Source organism: Vipera ursinii (genome assembly GCF_947247035.1).
Source record: "Vipera ursinii genome assembly, chromosome: W".
Classification (NCBI taxonomy): domain Eukaryota; kingdom Metazoa; phylum Chordata; class Lepidosauria; order Squamata; family Viperidae; genus Vipera; species Vipera ursinii.
In genome coordinates, this window is record NC_139522.1 from 27,890,997 (window position 1) to 27,912,431 (window position 21,435).

Genomic DNA, 21,435 nt, shown 5'->3' on the forward strand with positions numbered 1-21,435 from the left:
GACTGCAAGGCGATCAATCCGGTCAGTCCTAGAGGAGATCAACCCTGACTGCTCTTTAGAAGGCCAGATCCTGAAGCTAAAACTCAAATACTTTGGCCACCTAATGAGAAGGAAGGACTCACTGTAGAAGAGCCTAATGCTGGGAAAGATTGAGGGCAATAGAAGAAGGGGACGACAAAGAATGAGGTGGCTGGATGGAGTCACTGAAGCAGTAGGCGTGAGCTTAAATGGACTCCAGAAGATGGTAGAGGACAGGAAGGCCTGGAGGAACGTTGTCCATTGGGTCGCGATGGGTCAGACATGACTTCGCAGCTAACAACATAGAACATCCATTTTCTTTTTGTATGTGGTCTCTATAGTCCAATCTATTTAAGGATTTAAAAAGTTTCAGTCAATGAGCCTTGGTGGAGCAGTGGGCTAATGCCTCCTTAAGTAACATCAGCTGCCTACAATTAGTGCAGGTTCGAGTCCCACCAGGCTCAAGGTTGACTCAGCCTTCCATCCTTCCGAGGTAGGTAAAATGAGGACCCAGATTGTTGGGGGCAATAAGCTGACTTTGTAAAAATGCCGCTTGGGGGGGGGGCGAAAGCCCTAATAAGCAGGCATATACATAGAATGAAGGCTATTGCTAAGCACATTGATTTGTGCTTCTTAGATTGTTTTTTTTTATTAAAAAGTTTTACAATACATTTTATCTTTAGCAAACCAAAAAAAGAAAAAAAAACCTCCCAACCCCCTCCCCCCCACCCTCTTCCCCCTCCCCAACCCTCCCCAACCCCTCCCTCCCTTTCCCCTCCCCCCCGGCTTCCCAGAGCAAAATACAGGGTATAAAAATACAATCATAATCTAACTTACGCAAACAATCCTAAACTATTTAAACTACCGAACTTTAACTCATATAAGAAAACTCCATATATATATATATATATATATATATATATATATATATATATATATATATATATATATATCATATCAATAATTATACAAATACAAAATTATACAAATACTTTCCAATCTAATACCAAAACACAGGGTATAAAAATACAAACAAACAATCATAATCTAACTTACGCAAACAATCCTAAGCTATTCAAACTATCAAACTTTAACTCATATAGGTAAATTCCAAACATACATATATATATCATATCAATGATTATTCAAATGCAAAATAATACCTTAAATTCATATTATCCTAATATATTATACAAATTAAAATACCATAGATTACTTCCAAACTTAATTTTTTTTATATAATCACATCATTCTTATATTCTTATATTCTATTACCTACTCCAATATTGCCCATAAAAGTATTACAAATTAATTTCAATCACACATAAAACAATTTATATCAGTTTTATAAAACTATTCTTCTATCCAACTAGACTTTAACATACTAAAACCAAATTAATACAACCTTTCCTTCTCCTAATATATTATACAACTTAAAATACCATACACTACCTTCCAGGCTTAAAACTTTCCATCCAAATAACAAAGCATAACCTACAGAATATCAATAAACACTACTACAAATCTTCCCAATTAAATTTTCATAATCATCTTCAAACTAAAGCAACACAAAATATTATATAATTATTTTATAAGGGTGAAAAATGAATCCCCACATACTTAATCCTTCTAGCATCCTTATTACATTATTATCTCTTGCAATTATGCAACTAAATCCTCAGGTTTGCTTCATTCTTCCAGAAGCAGCACACCTCTTCCAATTTCTGGCCTTCTCCTGTGGTGATGAAATTTGACCCACTCCTGTAACTTTCACATCTGTCTGCGTTAACCCTTCAACATCTTGTGGATTCTCTCTGGAACGTTGAGGCTCTCTGTCACCTTTTTTCTTTGTAGACTCCAAAGACGATATGGGGACTGCTTTTAAAACATTACTGTAAAAGTCACGTGGCTGAACCACCGTGGTAAGACAATGCCTCGTACCTTCATAAGTCACCACCATACCCTCTGGTATTTGCCATCTAAACTTAATATCACGTCGTCTCAATTCTTGTGTCAAAAAAGCAAATTCCTTCCTTTTTCTTAAAATTCTTGCAGGAATCTCTTTTAAAATCAAAACTTTTTGCTCATCCATTACAAAATCAATATTATAGGAGGCCTGGATAACTTCATTTCTAATCTTTCTCTTTGTGAAATAAACCACCACATCTCTGGGTAATTTCCTTTGTCTTGCAATCCACGAATTAACACGGAAGATTTTATCTATATCTTCCATTATTTCATCTGCTGGTCGCTCCAACACCCCTTCCAAAACCTCAGAAACCATTTTCGTCAAATTTTCCTTAGGATTTTCTTTTAGGCCTCTGATTCTCAAAGCAAGCTCCATCTGAAAATACTGTGTCGAAATCAAATCATAATCCATTTTCGCTATCATATTTTCAGTTTCTGTCATTTTGGCTTCCATTCTAGTATCATTTTGAACAAGATCTTCCACTTTTTCATCCAAAATCTCAATGCTTTTAGCCATATTTAACGTTGCAGATGTGATGTCTGCTCTCATTTCTGCTAATTTCTCTGTAAACTTCTCCTCCAACTTTTTCTCCATTATCTCAACAAATTGTTGCATTTGCTTTTCCATAGTTTCTTGGAGCGTCCTCGTTTTCATAAGCTCTTCCTTGCTAGCAGGGATGGTTGCAAAAACCTGTTCTGCTCCAAAAAACCCGGAGCAGAGACGCCTCGCAGTCCGGAGCATGCCCAGGCTTCGGGGGGGCTCAATCCTTCCACCACCAAAACTCTAAGTTCTGGCGGCCCTGGAGAGCTCTACCCCTACCTGGACGCTCACCCCCTCCTCTTCTCCCGAGGTGGGGGCTTCCAAGCCGCCGAACAGCTGATTGGCGCTGTTTTCAGCGGCTCTACAGAGCTGCGAGGCTGACAGCAAAGAAATGGCTGCCTCTGGCGTCGCCTTGCCATCCGGAAGCCCTTGTGCTTCTTAGATTGTAAGCCGCCCTGAGTCTTCGGAGAAGGGCAGGATATAAATGGGATAAAAATAAAATTGTCATTTGAGCTCCAAGTTATCCAGCCAGCCTACCAGTCCATCCTTAAGCCTCTCCTAAGCAAATACTGTATAAGCAAAATTCAAGTTTTTCTGTCCAAAGAAAAACATGTCTTTTCTGTCCAGAGAAAAAAAGCAATTAAAAATTGTTCATCAGTCAAAGGTTTATAATCCAAAGTATTCCATTATCTCAATTCATAATGCATGTTTCTTCTACAGATAAATAGCTCCATGACACAGCTCTAAAAGTCAGTTAGTATTTATATTCGTAGTCCAGGCAGGCCAGTTTCAAAATAGTTTATCGTCTCTGCCACACAGATAAGCAGCCCAAGAGGTTTTTTTTCCTTTTCCCAGCTGCAGTCTTGAAAAGTGAATGTTTCCAAGGACAACAAAAGTCTTAGCTGAGTCTGGGCTTCAAGCCAAGTTTCCTTTAGACATAATAAATTGTAGTGCTGTGGTTCGCCACTAGATGTCATTGATGCCATCTTCCAGCTTTTTAAATCCAAACTTATATTACAAGCTTTTCAAGTCTTTTTTTAAAAAAAAAATCTCAAAAGCACTTTTAGTCTCCAAATTTCAAAGATATAGATATATCTTGGGGAGGATTTTTTGCTTTGGGCGATTTTTTCCAGGAAAAAGTCTTAAAGTCATATAGAGTGGATAGGGTCTCACCCAGTTCCATCCACATTGCTCGAAAGTTGCTTGTTAGTGCTTATTTTCTTCGGTTGTCAGCAGCTTCTGACTGGCCACATGTATGTAGCCAGTCTTTCCCCTGCCGGTTTGGAAGGCTTCCTTGGATCAAACGGAAGGGCCACCACCCTCCCGTGATCAACAAGGGTCCCCTCCTTCTTCATCACCTCTCTGGGGTGACTTTAGTCCTTTTTTAGGGTCCCCAGCAGGGCAAAATCGAATGCGGAAGACGGATCCCTGTCTTCCTGCATCCGTTATGCTGCAACGTCAAACCGGAACCCAGAGGTCAATTCTATATGTCAAAGGAAAAAAGTTAAAGTTGAAGCTTTGTCTTTACCAGTTTTATGTGAAACCTAATATTTTTCTAGCTAAGAAATAGATAGCAGTAGTACAAACAAAGAGGTCAGCTGAAAAGAAATGTGTTAATGCTGGATTTGTTTTCTTTCTTGGAGCAGTGGTGACATGATCCATGGTTGGGGGAATGTTAATATCAGCCTCTTGCCATGGACAGATCATATAGAGATCATACTGTATATTATCATTTTGCAAAAAAAAAGGCAAACCAATTTTCTTCCAATAAAACAAAGACATGTTGACAACTTTGTAACTGGATTTCTACAACAGTTTAACCAACCTCCCTGGTCCCACGCAATGAGCTCACAAAAGTCACGATGTGTACAGGTTGTATCCGGCGTTGTTTCCATGCTTGATTTAAGATTTCTGTTCTTTCTTGTATCTTCTGACGATTTTAATTAAACATGCTCTGTAAATAAAAGTTAGAAAGAGAGACTATACCCACAGATATTTCTTGAATTATCTGGATTTCTAAAATAATCCCAGGTCACTATCAAAGATTAGTATTTCCAACAGAAGCATATCCACTGTAGGTTTCAGAGACACTGATATTAACTGCCCCCCTCCTAGCCATCCGTTGCAAGATCATTATTTTTTCTGTTTGAAGTAGAAAATAGCAATCTTATTAAAGACTGCTGGAGGATGGGTAACTATACCTTCTCCCGTAGTGATCCTGAGTGTGGCAGAGAATATACTCTTCATTTTGTAGTTTCTCTTGTTCATCAAAACATTTAAGAGTTATTAATATGTAACATTTAAATATCTCAAAAATGGCTAGTTAAACATGTAAATTAGCTGCTTCAGACAAAACAAGAGATCAACCAGTCTGTAAATTATACTATTATATGCATTTAATCAAAAGATCCGCTATACATAACCATATACTAGAATGCCAATGCTATATGGACCAAAATCAGAGAATTGCAATATGACTGAAGGGTGTGGAGGTAAATATTTTGCACAACCCTTGTGTTTATCATAAGATTATAATGTATGAATATAAACTGGTGGGAATCCATGTTAATTATGGTGGGACTGAAATGAAGTAAAATGAAATCTTATAAGCCAGCAACTTTCTTCGTCTATGTTGCCAATGTCAGACCCCCCTGAGTTTTAGGTACAAATAGTTGGGAGTGGAAAAAAGCATCTGTTCAGAGGAAAGGTCTTTAAAGTTACTGTGTACATGCAGAAGTACTTTAAATCCTGCACACTATACATGAAGAAAATTGAGCTGATGCAAAATTTTTATCAGTGAAAAACATTATTCCCATAGGATGGGGTTAAATCAACAATTTTAAAAGGTAAATCATTCTACTATGCTTCCTGATCTGTAGTTTTTTTCAGGCAACTGCTTTAATTATATTTTTCAGAATGTATTTTAAACTATTGTATGATTATTATATTCTGCAGATAAACCTGTGTAAATCACATGTGATTTGATAATTAATTCAATTTCTGTCATCAAACTGAATCCCTGAATAGACTTAGAAGCAATCCATTTTACATGATTTTGAAAGTCAATTCTATTGGGAGATTTAACTGACTTGCCTTCAAACTGAATGCCCAAACTGAATTTTTGCATAACTATATTTGGCAAGACACTGTGTTTTTAGCTCACTCCATGCTTACAAGTAATACTGCTTGAAATCGGATCCCAAGAACTGTACTAATTCCACACACTCAAAAAACCATGTAAGCTTATGTTTTCTCCAACAACAGCCATCTCACACAGGGCTAGCTAATTCAGAAACTAAAGAGAGTGTCAATAGGAGTTTGCAATGTGACATGACCATCTCTACCTAAAGTTGAAAAACACATTATTGGGTATTTTGGATTATAGCCATTCTGCTATAAAAGCCCCAACTGTTATGTTCAGAAAGATTAAAATTAGGCACTTTGGATATATGTGCATTATCTTTCTAGTAGCAATATGGGAGGTTTTCTAAAAGAGACAAAAATATCAAATGGAAAACAGCTAAATAGCCCAACCAGGAGCAACTGCTAAGACAAACTTATCTCATTACTGAATGCTGTCATTGTGACTTACCTTCAGAATCAGCATATATCAATCAATAGGCAATATTTATTTATTTATTTATTTTATTTATTAAATTTTTATACCGCCCTTCTCCCGAAGGACTCAGGGCAGTGTACAGGGCAATAAATATCGAAATATAAATACAAAAGTTAAAAAAGATTAAATAATTATGCCCAATATAATGCAATAATTAAAACTATGTTAAAACCAAATCCAAACCCCAAACCCATCAGACCAGGGCGGATTGTTCAAATAGATAGGTTTTTAGATCGCGTCGGAAGGAGCGAAGGTCGGGGGCCATCCGGAGCTCAACCGGCAAGCGGTTCCATAGGTCTGGCGCACCCACAGAGAACGCCCTCCCCCTGGGGGCCACCAATCAACATTCTCTGATCGGAGGCACCCTGAGGAGGCCCACTCTGTGGGAGTGCACTGGACGGAGGGAGGTTGACGCCGGCAGCAAAAGTAGCAACAAATAGAAATAACTTTTAATTTTCTATAATTGGAATTAGAAAGTACTTACCTTTACTTCATCTGCCCGTCTGAACCTCTTAAGCTGTCTAAGCCTCATATATTATGATTTTACACGCTTCCTCCAACAAATTGGTCCTTTCTCAGATTTCTTTCCAGTCTGACCCATAGTTATCCCTGAAAAGAATAAAACGTGGATGTAAAATCAAACACAATAAGCTTTCAGTGGCTGATGTATATGTATGCCACTGATTATGTAAATGTTTATATAAATAAGAAATGTCTGTGTAAATTAGGTGATATGGACATGTCTACAGTTGCCAGCACTCTTTTCCTCCTTGTAAGTTCAAATCATACGTACAATATTGTTCATATTCACCCCCAAAACAGTTACTCCATTCTAATGATACTGGATTCAGGAAACCATATTAGTAGCAGACAACTTGTGATAGCTGGTTTTTTTTGTTTTTTGTTTTTTGACGTGGCGGGATGACATCCTTTGGAAGCTACCGAAGGATTGTCGCTTTTCAGCTGTTTGGAGGATCTGTCTGAGTTTCAGACAGATCAGAGCTATCCTGTAGGGATGGTGAAGAAGGAAGGCATAGTTTTGGCAGCACAGGAAAGATTGAAAGCATATGTATGATTGGAGATTTCAATGCTATTGTAAAGGCCGGGCTGGATTATAATATGACAAAAATAATAAGACCCTAAGGAGAACACTTCCAAAATCTTTTCATAATATGGTGGACGAATTAAATATACTAGATGTTTGGAGAGAAAAATATCCGGAAAAGAAGCAATATACATTCTATTGTAACAGACACCTTTCCTGGTCGAGAATAAATATGATATGGACATCATTAGACTTATTTACAAGTACACAAAATATAAACATAGAAACAAGCACATGGGCGGACCACAACCCAGTCACAATTACTTAGAAAGGACAAAAAAAAAGAACAAGATGGACATTAAATCAATCTGTATTGAATAAAAAAGACTTCCAGCAATATATGGAACAAGAAATGACTTTCTTCTTTAAGGAAAACAAAACAGAAGATACCTCACTTCAAAATGTCTGGGATACGGCGAAAGCGTAAGTGAGAGGACTTGCTATATCTTATATGGGGAAAAAGAATAAACAGAAAAGATAAATTAGGGAAAAATTGGAGGAAGAATATAAGACTCTTGAGAAAGAATTACAGAAAGATACACAAAACAAAAAGATAAAAAAATTAATGGAGTTGAACAAGCATAAAATGAACTTAATAGAAAATGAAGAGGTGGCAAGGAAAATAAAGGCAGCTAAACAAACCTTTTTCGAACATGCAAACAAACCAAGGAGATGGTTGACATATAAAATTAAAAAGGAGAAAGAGAAGAGATGGATTAAACAACTGGAAGATGCCGAGGGGACTTTACAACACCGGAATAAAGAAAAGAAAAAAATAGCTTGGGAATATTATGAGAACTTATATAAGCAACAAGTAGTTTCAGATGATAGGATAAAACAATTCTTGGAAAAAACAGAGATACCTAAAGTACCAGAGAAATTTAAAAAGCTACTAGAAGAGAAAATAACAATGATGGAATTAACAGAAGCAATTAAAAAACAAAAGAATGGCAAAACACCAGGACCTGATGGGCTACCAGCGGAACTATATAGAACATTGCAGGAACTGTTAGGCAATGTAATGCTGAAACTCTAGAATGAACTCTTCTGTGAAGCTAAGATACCAGATTCGTGGTCGGAAGCACTTATTACCCTGATACCAAAAGAAGAAACAGAAATACAGAAAATAAAGAACTATAGACCGATTTCCTTGCTGAATGTGGACTATAAAATATTCTCACCAATCATGGCCGAAAGGCTTAAAAAGTTCCTAAATGAATTTATACATATGGATCAAAATGGGTTCCTGCCCAAAAGACAGATTAGAAACAATATGCAAATTATATTAAACACATTAGAATATTATGAAACACATCCTGAAAAACAGATGGCATTGATGTTTTTGGATGCACAGAAAGCATTCAACAATGTGAATTGGCAATTCATGATAAGACAACTACAGATTATGGATTTTGGGGAGAAATTTATAAATGTAATTAAAGCAATTTACAATAAGCAAATAGTCAAAATAATGATAAATGGAGATATGACTGAAAAGATTAACATTATGAAGGGAACAAGGCAGAGATGCCGTTTATCCCCATTATTGTTTGTATTGACACTAGAGATACTAACCAGAACTATAAGACAGAATAAGGATATAAAAGGTATGAAAGTTAAGAGAGAAGAATATAAGCTATAAGCTTTCGCAGATGATTTAGTATTTATCTTGGAGGAGCCACTAGAGACAGGACCTGTATTAATAGAACAAATAGAAAAATATGGTGAGGTAGCAGGTTTGAAGATTAATAAAGATAAAACAAAAATGTTAGTGAAAAATATTACTGAAAAACAAAAAAAAAGAATTGATGGGAAAGTTAGAGATACAGATTGTAAAGAAGGTAAAATATCTGGGGATTCACCTGACAGCAAGATGTACAACAATTAAAGAAGATAACTATTACAAATTGAAAAGACAAATCCAAGTAGATTTGGATAAATGGAAAAAGGTACGACTATCATTAATGGGCAGGATTGCAATAATCAAAATGAATATATTACAATTGTTTTTGTTTTCAACAATACCAATAAGATTGGAAAAGAAATATTTTGAGGGGCTAAATAAAATAATTTTGAAATATAGTTGGCAGGGGGAAAAGGCAAGGATTAATTTAAAAATATTACAGGATGCAAGACTCAGAGGTGGGTTTAGTTTACCTAATTGTGAATTATATTACCAGGCTGCAGTAATGTCATGGATGAGAGAATGGATTTTACTGAGGAATACTAGATTATTGACATTAGAGGGACATGATTTACAGTTGGGATGGCATTCGTTCATATGGTATGGGAAAAATAGAATACACAGCTATTTCCAGAGACATTATATCAGGAATTCTTTATTGATGGTTTAGGAGAAAATAAAGAGGAAGCATTACTTGAGGATTCCAGATTGGCTCTCAACGATGGAAGCGTTAATACACCCCAATATGTTTAACATGGGAAACATTATAAGATATAAAGACCTACTAACAGATACGGGGAAGCTGAAAACCAAACAACAATTAGAGGAACAAGATATAAAGATGGATTGGTACATGAGAACGCAAATACAATCTAGATATGAAAAAGATGCTAAAATATATGGTTTTAATTTGGGGAGAACAGAGTTAGATGAAATACTTATGGGAACTGAAGAAAAATGGATTAAAAAAATGTATAGCTACTTATTATATAGGGAAGTAGAGGAGGAGCAAGTTAAGGAGTCAATGATAAAATGGTCAAGAAATTTTGGATATACGATTGAATTAGATAGATGGCAGCAATTGTGGGAAAGAAACTATAAACTGACAATGGCGACAGCGTATAAAGAAAATATGTACAAGATGTTCTACAGATGGCATATGTCTCCAGAAAAACTAGCTAAAATGTTTAAGGAGAGATCTATGAAATGTTGGAAATGCCATCAAATACCAGGCTCTTTCTATCATATGTGGTGGACGTGTGCAGAAGCTAAAACCTATTGGAACATAATTAAATCATGGATAGAAAAGATGATACAACAACGTATAGAATTAAGACCAGAAATATTCCTGTTGGGTATTTTACCAGAGAAATATAGTAAAGAGAACACATATTTGATTATTCACAGTGCTTTTTTTCATCTTGGCGGGCGCAGGAGGCGGGGGAGGGCGGTGCTGCTGCAGTCACAGGTGCGAAGGGTGTTGGCGGGGGGCTCCCCTCCTTGGGGCTGGAGCCAGCACGGCTGGTGCTGTGGGAGCAGCAGAGTCCACTCTTTATGGCGGGGCTGTGCAATGCGGGCAGCGGAGGCGCTGCGGGCCAGGCGATGTTTTAATCTTATGATTTTAAAAATATATTTTTTCTATTGTAAGTTTCCCCAAACCTCGCCATGTGGATTGCATACAAATATAATTGGTAAATAAAGGTAGAACATATGTTAAATATACATCAAATGATAATATGCTTCCCTACAAAGTCAATTCTTGCTCAATGACAGACCAAGGAGTTAACTCGGAAAGGCAAGAGGAAAAGAGCCTTGGTGGAGCAGTGGGCTAATGTAACACCAGCTGCCTACAATTAGTGCAGGTTCGCATCCCACCAGGCTCAAGGTTGACTCAGCCTTCCATCCTTCCGAGGTAGGTAAAATGAGGACCCAGATTGTTGGAGGCAATAAGCTGACTTTGTAATAATGCCGCCTGGGGGGGGGGGCGAAAGCCCTAATAATAGGCATATACATAGAATGAAGGCTATTGCTAAGCACATTGGTTTGTGCTTAAATTGTAAGCCGCCCTGAGTCTTCGGAGAAGGGCGGGATATAAATGGGATTAAAAAAAAAATCTAGAAGAGGTCTCTGCAGCTCTTCAACATCTTCATCAACTTGCCCTCTAATACAAAGCTATATAAAAATAATTATGAAAAACTATGGGGGAAAATTCAAAAAGAATTGGAGAGTTGGCAAAAATTGCAATTGTCTTTGTTGGGACGGATTGCAGCAGTGAAAATGAATGTCCTGCCCAAATTTTTATTTTTATTTCAAATGATACCGATTCTTAAGAAAGACTCTAACTTGGAGGAATGGCAGCGTGGTATCAATAAATTTGTGTGGGCAGGGAAAAAGCCACGAGTTAAACTTAAGATTATGCAGGATACTCGTGAGAGAGGTGGCCTTAAATTGCCTAATTTTAAATTATACTATGAAGCTGCTGCATTAGTAGGAATAAGCGATTGGATTAACTTGACGCAACTGAGGTTATTAAATCTTGAGGGCCATGATTTGTTGTTTGGCTGGCATGCATATTTGTTGTATGATAAGAAGGTAGATACTGTGTTTAGGATGCATATTTTAAGACAGGCATTGCTGAGAGTTTGGAAGAAGTATAGACATAAGTTAAGCAGCAAGATACAATTGTGGGCAATTCCAAAACACGCAATAGAAAATATACATGCTGGTTTCAAACATGATGTGACTACGTACAAGGAAATTTTAAGCCTGGAAAGGAATGTTTGGTGTTTGAAATCATATAGCCTCTTGCGAGAAGAGAAGGTTGTTCAAACTTGGTTTCAATATATTCAATTACGGGCCAGGTGGAAAGAAGACCAGAAAAATGGATTTACAATGTCTGATGAAAATTTGATAAAGCAGATTAGAAATCAGGGACCAGCACATATTAAACGGATATATCTTGCATTGATAGAGATTGACTCGGAAACAGAGCTTGTAAAGGATTGTATGATAAAATGGGCCCAAAACATTCAGGAAGTTATTACAATGGACACGTGGGAAAAGATTTGGGTGAGGAACGTAAAATTTACCCAAGCTCAAAATCTAAGAGAGAACTTTTACAAAATGTTTTATAGATGGCATTTAGATCCTAAAAAGCTTGCAAGTATGTATCCGAATTATCAGCCTAAATGTTGGAGGTGTGGTGATGAAGATGCAACATATTTTCACATATGGTGGACATGTAAGAAGGTTAAGGCTTTTTGGATAAAAGTCTGGTGGAATATGCAGAAGATTTTTAAACAGAGGATAAAGTTTTGTCCGCAACTTTTTTTGTTGGGAATAATTGCAGACGTTACAGTTGTGGACACCAAGCTGATGTTGAACTTAATCACGGCGGCAAGACTTTTGATAGGCCAATATTGGAAGAAAGAGGAACTGCCGACCGTAGAAGAGTGGACTTTAAAGGTTTCCGACCTGGCAGAGATGGCGAAGATTTCGGCCTATTTGAAAGATCATTCGCAAGAACGTTATATTATGGAATGGAGAAAATGGATTGAGTTTATCCAGAACAAGTATAGGGTTAAGAAGTTTTATGTAGCATTCGAATAAGTCTTCTTTCGTTTTTTTTTCTTTTTTTATTCTAGTTTTTTATATATATTTAATATTGTTAAGGTGTGTCTTATCCTATATAAGCTAGAGAGTAATGGATTTTAGAATTTATAGTTGTTAGTATATGGTTGTTTATGATTGCCTTTTTATATATATATACCTTGTATTTAGCTCTGGGAAGTCGGGGGGGGAGGGGGGGTGGAGGGAGAGGGGGAGGGAGGGAGGTTGGGGGGAGGTAGGGGGGGTAGTAGGGAGGGGGAAGGGGGGGTTTTAAAGGAAAACTGTATTTTAAAACTTTTCAATAAAAAAAAAACATCTTCATCAACGATTTGGATGAGGGGATAGATGGGGAACTCATCAAATTTGCAGACAACACCAAGCTGGCAGGAATAGCCAATACTCTAGAAGATAGGCTTAAGATACAGGAGGATCTGGACAGACTCGAACACTGGGCACTATCTAACAAAATGAAATTCAATTGTGAAAAAAGTAAGGTTCTACATTTAGGCAGGAAAAATCAAATGCACAGGTATAGTATAGGTGGTACCTTGCTCAATAGTAGTAACTGTGAGAGAGATCTCGGAGTCCTAGTGGACAATCACTTAAACATGAGCCAGCAGTGTGCTGCAGCTGCCAAAAAAGCCAACACAGTGCTAGGCTGCATTAACAGAGGGATAGAATCAAGATCATGTGAAGTATTAATACCACTTTACAAGGCCTTGGTAAGGCCATACTTGGAATACTGCATCCAGTTTTGGTCACCACGATGTAAAAAAGTTGTCGAGACTCTAGAAAGAGTACAGAGAAGAGCAACAAAGATGATTGGGGGACTAGAGGCTAAAAAATATAGGGAACGGTTGCTGGAATTGGGTATGTGTAGTTTAATGAAGAGAAGGGTGAGGGGTGACATGATAGCAGTGTTCCAATATCTCAGGGGCTGCCACAAAGAAGAGGGAGTCAAGCTATTCTCCAAAGCACCTGAAAGCAGGACAAGAAGCAACGGATGGAAACTAGTCAAGGAGAGAAGCAACCTAGAACTAAGGAGAAATTTCCTGATAGTTAGAACAACTAACCAGTGGAACAACCTGCCTCCAGAAGTGGTGAATGCTCCAACACTGGAAGTTTTTAAGAAGAGACTGGCCAGCCATTTGTCTGAAATTGTATAGGGTTTCCTGCCTGAGCAGGGGGTTGGACTAGATGACCTCCAAGGTCCCTTCCAACTACTACTTCTTCTTCTTCTTCTTCTTCTTCTTCTTCTTCTTATTATTATTATTATTATTATTATTATTATTATTATTATTATTATTATTATTATTATTATTATTATTATTATTATCTTGTAGAAAGGAAAGGCCCACACTGATAAATTAAAAATCTTTGTGGTCTGCAAAGGAATGCTGGTGGGCTAATCAATGATTTGGTGACTAGAGGAGCATCTACAGTGTTTGAGCTTGTGGTCATGGTAAGCCATGGAGGCACTAGGCAACATGACTTTCAGGGCAGTGGTGGTGATTTTATTACTTTAAAAAAAAGTCTGTGCTTTGTCCAAGGGTGCTTGGTAGGCTGCATGTACAGGCCTGGTCTAGAAGTTATTTTGGAGCATTCAACTATCTAGAGTAGGCATGTCAAACTCATTTTGTTTGAGGCAACTTTTTATAAAAGAATTGCCATTAATTTTTTTTAATAAAATAATTTAAATCAATTTTTCATTTGATTTCAAATTAAATGAATGAGATTTTTTTAAGTACAATTGCCAAATGCAATAAACTGGTTTTAGGTATATGTTACTGGAAGGAAAAAGCAATCCCTGTTGCATTACTGATCCCAGAGAAACATTTGCATGTATGCAGGTATCCTTAGGGTGCCATAGTTATGGATGAGAAATATTGGTTGCAAAGTTGGCATTTCTGGATGTAATACAGATATTTTGCACTTAGTTTTGTTTCTTTGCATGTTTGATATTTTTAAAAAGGCATATGCGACTACGCTTATGCACATATGTAACATGATCACTGCTTGTCCAAAATTTTACTATACAGATAATACCCCCAGAAATTATTTTAGCCTTTTTAATAAATGTTGTTATTGATGTTAAGCTCACCAGGGAAAACATCATATATTGTTAAGTATATACTAGGTTAATTATTTAAAGACTGAAGTGCAACATAAATAGATTCTAAATAATCTATTTTTCAAAACACACAACAGTCCAAACAGTAAAAGTCCAAATTAAGAATATTTCATTCTTAAGAATTGTTTAGATTCAAAATAGTTTTCAAGAGTGTACAAAAGATACTATTTTTTCTAGAATCAGCTAAATTAGACATATTAATTGAGAAAAATGTTTCTCATTTCTTTCCTGTTACCTTTGATTTCATTGCAGAGATGTTAACATAAGAAATAATTATTTTGTTATCTAATTTTACCTTCCAAAAGACAGAAGCAGATGAAAAATGTGAGGTTCTTTCCTGTTGGCTTTTCTGAATTAGCTGTTTTAGATTCTAAAAGTTTAGTTCCTAAAGAAGTAATCCTGTAAATAAGTTTAATGTCCTTCTCTAGTGCAGGCTCTTTTATGACTCAAGGACTTCAACTCCCAGAATTCCTGAGCCAGCATGGCTCAGCTTGGAAACGTCTCCCTTTCCCCTCAGCATGGCTGGCTCAGGATTTCTGGGAGTTGAAGTCCACGAGTCATAAAAAAGAACCAAGATTGCTAGCCCTGCAATAGGCTTAGGAAAACCAATAAGGGAGCTGGGTTGGGGTTTTTTTGTTTTTTTGGGGCAAAAAAAGGTTCTGGAACGCCGTTCTGAGCGTTCTATGAGAAAAAAAGCCCTGATTATTCATATAACCACTGCAGCTAGGATTGTGTTTGCACAAAACTGGAAGGCACTGAAAGCTCCTCCAGAAGAAGAGGTGATCAGGAAAATAATGGAATGTGCGGAAATGAATAGATTAACAATGATGATTAAAGATAAGACAGAGTCAGAGTATTCTGAAATTTGGGGAAAATTTTACGAGTGGGTGAAAAAGAGAATATGCTTAAAAGACAGCTAACACTAATTTAGATGGACATGAGGAGATAAGGATATTACCATACCTAATATAGACATTGAAAATCCAGGGAGAGGAGCTGCTCAGACATCACCCCTGAATTGTATCGTAAGAGGAATGGGAGGGAAGAAAGGAGAGGAGAGAGGGAAGAGAGTAGAGGAGGGGGAAGGAAGTAGGAAGGTTGGAGGGAAAGAGGAGGAGAAGGAAGAAACGGGAGGGGAGTGGTGAGGGAAAGAGGAGAGGGGAGAGGAAGAAGAGGGAAGTAGGGAAAAAAGGAGAAAGGGAGAAAGAAAATAGAGAAGAGGGAAGAGAGAGAAGGAGGGTGGATACAGTGAAAGGGGAAATGGACGAGCAGCACCCAAACTTACGTGTATGTATTTATGTATGGCGATATATAATACCTACAGCATTACTGATATAACAAATGTTAAATACTTGAAAAAATGTTTATATTTCATTGGTTAGTTTGTGGTATATTAAAGGAACTATGAAAAATAAAATAAATTTTAAAAAAACTTGTGATAGCTGCTATTTGTAATTTCCAATACTATCAACATTTGATTTGATTTGATTGATTTGATTTTATTAAATTTATATGCCATCCTTCTCCCTGAGGACTCAGGGCGGCTCACAACGGGGGGGGGGGGTGGCGTACTGAAAGTCTAGCCAGAGAAGAAAATGATCGGACCATGACAGGGGTTGGATGATTAAATCCCCCCTACGCAGATCATTAATCCACTGCCCAGAGATAAAAACCAGGTCGAGTGTGTGCCCTCCATTATGGGTCGGGTCCTGAATTTTTTGAGTCAGGTCCATGGCCGTCATGGAAGCCATGAACTCCCGGGCCAACTCAGACGCCTCACCCACGGAAGGCAGATTGAAATCCCCCAAAACTATAAGCCTGGGGAACTCAATCGCCAACCCGGACAAGACGTCGAGAAGCTTGGGCAGGACCGATGACACGCAGCTGGGAGACAGATACGTAATCAATAAGCCCAACTGAACTCCAGGACCCCACTTCACACCCGCCTATCTGAGGGACAGTGGCCACTCGTGGACAAAGACTCTCCCTAATAATAACCGCCACCCCCCCGCCCCTGTCCTGGGCCCGTAGCTGGTGAAGCACCTGGAAAACTGGTGGGCATAATTCCGAGAGAGGGACACCCCCCTCTTGGCCCAACCAGGTCTCCATGATGCAAGCCAGGTCCGCGTTCTCCTCCTCAATAAGATCCTGTATGAGGGGAGCCTTGTTCACCATGGACCTGGCATTGATATAGACCAACCTGAGCCCAGGTTCCTGTAATCCTATGCCCCCGGGGGAGCGAGAAGAGCAATGAGGGTGGGAACAGGCCACCACTTGAAGACAGCGGTGGCCCGTTCCCCGATTATGATAAAGCCCTCTGCTCCCACACTCTCTGTCCCTCCCAATCATTGTTGGGATAGAAAGACCCTCCTCACTTGGAGATGCGTCCATTCCCAAACCCCTACTCTCCCCCCTGCGACCATCCAATGGTCTGGACTGCTGTCCGGGTAGAACTCCCCCAAGTTCATTCCGGATCCCTTGGACCTCCCCCCTCCCGGATCCCCTTAAAATGTTATTTAAAAATCTTAGTAAAAATCCCCTCAGGTTCCTCTTTGCAGCATGCCATCTCTCGGGGTCCCACAACCCGTCATCAAGGAAGATCTTCTGTAAAACAGATGGATGCTCCTGCGAGAGGGGGGAATCTCGCAGCGAGTAAAGTTCTGCTGCAGTGTATGCTGGCATACAAAAGGGAAACGGTAACATCAGACAATGAAGGGTGCCAGCAGATGGAATCAATAAAAAGTTCAGTCAGCCTGTGGCAGATCCCAAAGCCACAATCGTGGTAACGATCGATGGCGGCGACAGCAGAAGCCATAATAAAGGTGGCGATGACAACTCCAAAAAGGGGGCAGCCCGATGACAATAACGGCCCATCGTGGTGGACCCAAAACAACGGGTTCAGCCACGACGGCAAGAACAGCTGCAGCCTCCGCGGTGGCAAAAAGGGGGGAGGAGACGAGTGCAACAGCAGGCACCATGGCAACAGCAACAGCAGGCACCATAGCCGCAGCAATAGCACCACCAGGTCCACTGCGTCCCTAGAGCCAAGCTCGCCAAGTGGCGGAGGGGGGGGAGCCACGATATCAAAAGCCCCTTTGAATCATCTATGCTCTTACTATGAGAAAAGGCTGCTATTAAGCTTGCTATTATTGTAAGGAGCTGCCTCATCTAGGTCTCCCAAGAAAGCAGAACTCTTGAAACAGGCATTGTCTCAAAAGGAACTTTTATTTGGAGCTAGTGATAGCAAGGAATCAAAGTGAGGTCTGAGGAAAAATCCCATACAAGCAATATATCAAAAGCAATATTCGTTACTCCTCCCCCCCAGGATCTCACTGTCTGTTTGAATTTCAGCCAATCCACAGGTGGTATATTGTTTCGGTAACTGGCTCCTTTGGCGCACTCTTCAAGGTCTCTCTAGGTTTGGTTTCCCTCTGGCTCCAAGTGCAAACCGTCTTCCAGATAAGGGTGGTTATTCAGCTGCATTCCTTCCCCTGGGGCAGGGGTCAGCAACCTGAAACAGTGAAAGAGCCACTCGGAACCGGTTCCCTCACAAAAGGAAAAACTGGGAGCCGCAAAAAATGTGTGCACATGCGCGTACATGCGCGCATGCACAGAACAGGGTTTGACTGAAGAGTGGAGCCAAGGCGAGATATGCACCTACCCTGCATATTTGAATTGATTGAACTTTTTTAGTCCCACTTTTTTTTTTGAACTGCACATGGCAGAGGACTGGGAGCCGCAGGAGACGGCTGAAAGAGCCGCATGCGGCTCCAGAGCCGCGGGTTGCAGACCTGTGCCCGGGGGGAAGGGCAGAGTGGCAAAGCAATGCAAAGCATCCCCCCTCCCAACAGAATGGCAGGCCCCCAAAAATGGTTATAGAAACATGTATAGAAGGAAAATTATTCATTTCTTTGGGGATCTGACATAAAGCCCCCCTAGAAAAATTATGGATTTGTCGTAGGCTCTTAGGGCGCTCTAATTCAACAGTCACTGGTTTGATGATACGTTTAACAGGAAAATTTCCAACAAATGTAGGACCCATTTTTTTGAGGGCTGTAGAAATTGTAAATATTTAGTAGAGGGGTAAATTTTATTTCCTACATTAAAAGGTTTGGGCTCCACCTTCTTTTTGTCAGCCTGAGCCTTATAGGCAGCCCTGGCCTCATCCAGAGCCTTTCGTACCACAGGCTAGGTATTTTGCAACTGTTTAATCCATTCCTGCAGAAAAGGAATGTCAGGTTCCTTAGTGGGTAGTTCAGGCACAGGGACAAATGTTTGATCATTTGCAAACTGGAAAGGAGTGAAACCCATACTTCAATGCACAGCATTATTATAAGCAACCTCAGCAAAAGACAACAAATCAGTCCATCTTGCTGATAGTTGATGAAGCAGCTAAGGTACTGTTCTAGAATAGAGTTCAGTCTCTCTGTCCCACCATTCATTTGAGGGTGATGACTAGATGACAACCCTTGGCTAGAACCCAGCAGGTGCAGAAAGGCCTTCCAGAACTTAGAGGTAAATTGGACCCCCCTATCTGAAATAATATGTTGTGGGGCCCCGTGAAATCAATAAATGTGTTGTACAAAGAGTTTAACCAGGGCTTTAGCAGTTGGGATCTTTGGGCATGGGATGAAATGGGCCTGCCTAGAGAACAGGTCCATAACCACCCAAATTACTGTATTCCCTGCACTTTCATGAAGCTCCACAATAAAATCCATAAAGGTCTCTGTCCATAGTGCTGAATGGCTCGCCACCAGCTGCAGCAGCCCTGGTGTTTTCCCTTGCTGCCGTCACTTTGCTGCGCCAAGTGGGGTAGCTAACTACATAGTTCTCTATGTCCTTTTTCAAAGAAGGCCACCAGAATTGTCTACTATGAGACACTTTATAAGGCAGAGGAAGTTCCTAAAGAAAAAATACAGTTGTATTTTAAAAAAGCTGGTTTGCCAAAAATCCCGGGGAATATCCGAAATATATTAAATGGGAAAATATCAATGATGGAGATAATAGAAGCTATAAAAAGGCAAAAAAAGAGAGATAAGACTCCGGGCCCGGATGGACTTCCCGCAGAATTTTATATAGCATTACAAGATGTATTAAGCCTGACTTTGAAAGAACTGTGTAATGAAATACTTTTGTAGACTAAAATACCAAAGTCGTGGATGGAAGCTAATATTACTTTAATATCTAAAGAAGATACTGACCTTACACAAATAAAAAACTATAGACCAATATAGCTATTAAATGTGGATTATAAAATATTTGCTTTGATAATGGCAGAAAGAATTAAGAAATTCTTGACTGAATTTATACACAGAGATCAAAATGGCTTTCTACCTAAAAGACATAAAAATAACTTAAGAATGATTTTGGATGTTTTAAAGTATTATGAAAACCACCCTGGGAAACAGATGGCATTAATATTTCTTGATGCGCAAAAAGCTTTTGATAATCTAAAGTGGCAATTTATGTTCCAGCAATTGGTGGACATGGACTTTGGAAATGCAATTCAAACAATCTACCATAAACAAACAGCTAGAATAATTTTAAATGGAGATTATACAGAAAACTTTGATATCGAAAAAGGTACAAGACAGGGATGTCCATTATCCCCATTGTTATTTATACTAACACTGGAAGTATTGGCTAGAAATATTAGACAAGATATAGAAATCAAAGGATTGAAGATAAAAGATCAAAAATATAAATTACAAGCCTTTGTGGATGATTTGGTTTTTATCTTGGAGGAGCCACTTGAAACAACTACCAAATTGTTGGAGAAAATAGAAAAGTTTGGAGAAGTGGCAGGCTTGAAAATAGAGAAAAGACTAAAGTATTAACAAACAACAGAAAAGTCAACTTACAAAAAAGACAAATCTGCAAATAGCTAAAAAAGTTAAGTACCTAGGAATCTACTTAACAGCAAGATGTGTAACATTAAAAGAAGACAACTATGAAAGACTGTTAAAACAAATAAAATTGGATTTAAAAATTGTCATTGTTAGGAAGAATAGCTAGCTACAGTGAAAATGAATATCCTACCGAAACTACTCTTATTTCAAACGATTCCTGTAAAATTGGGAAAGGTTTTTTTTTGACAAGCTAAACACAATAGTACTGAGATTTATTTCGTAAGGGAAAAAACCACAAATTAAAGTGAAAATGCTACAAGAAACTAAAGATAGTGGTGGATTTGGACTCCTGGATTGGAGACTATATTATCAAGCAGCTATTCTACCATGGCTTAAAGAATGGATAACGCTGAGAAATAAAAGACTATTGTACCTCGAGGGACATGACTTACAAATTGGTTGGCATGCCTTCCTATGGTACGGGATGTCAAAGGAGTAAATCAAAAAACTCCTTATCAGAGGTCGATGAACCGTGGTTCATTTGATGCATGGTGCACAACAGGTAAAAGAAAGAAAACCTGAAACATATTCTACTGTAAAAAACTTTAATCAGAAAAAAAAACACAGAAAGACTCTTAACTGACTACATGCTCTATCTCACCAGACAGCACAGAGAGAAAGAAAGAAAAAGAAAAACTTTGTTTGGACATGCGCACACGATAGTAGAACCAGACATGAAACAAAAACATGGTTGAACATGTGACACTCACCATGATTACAATGATAACAGCACAGCTGCAAAGAGCAGACTGCAACGTGCTTGCTGACAAACACATAAAAACGCAGTGAAGAATAAAACACAAAGATATTTTCAAAACCATTTTATAAGGAATGTACTTCTTTTAGAATGG

At 38.7% G+C, this 21,435-nt stretch overlaps 1 protein-coding gene and 1 pseudogene across 2 annotated transcripts in view; both read right to left on the minus strand.

Moving 5' to 3' along the window:
* LOC310648298 (histone-lysine N-methyltransferase EZH2-like) overlaps positions 1 to 6,747 on the minus strand; it is a 237,098-nt pseudogene extending 230,351 nt beyond the window's left edge. The window contains exons 1-2 of the transcript in view: positions 6,631 to 6,747; positions 4,353 to 4,481 (exon numbers count right to left, since the gene is read on the minus strand). The product of the transcript in view is annotated as a histone-lysine N-methyltransferase EZH2-like (transcript). The remainder of the gene's footprint in view (positions 1 to 4,352; positions 4,482 to 6,630) is intronic.
* Positions 1 to 21,435, minus strand: part of LOC310648221 (uncharacterized protein) — a gene marked incomplete at its 5' end in the record, with an annotated part of 797,336 nt that overhangs the window by 503,680 nt on the left and 272,221 nt on the right. The gene's annotated exons all lie outside the window — the stretch shown is intronic.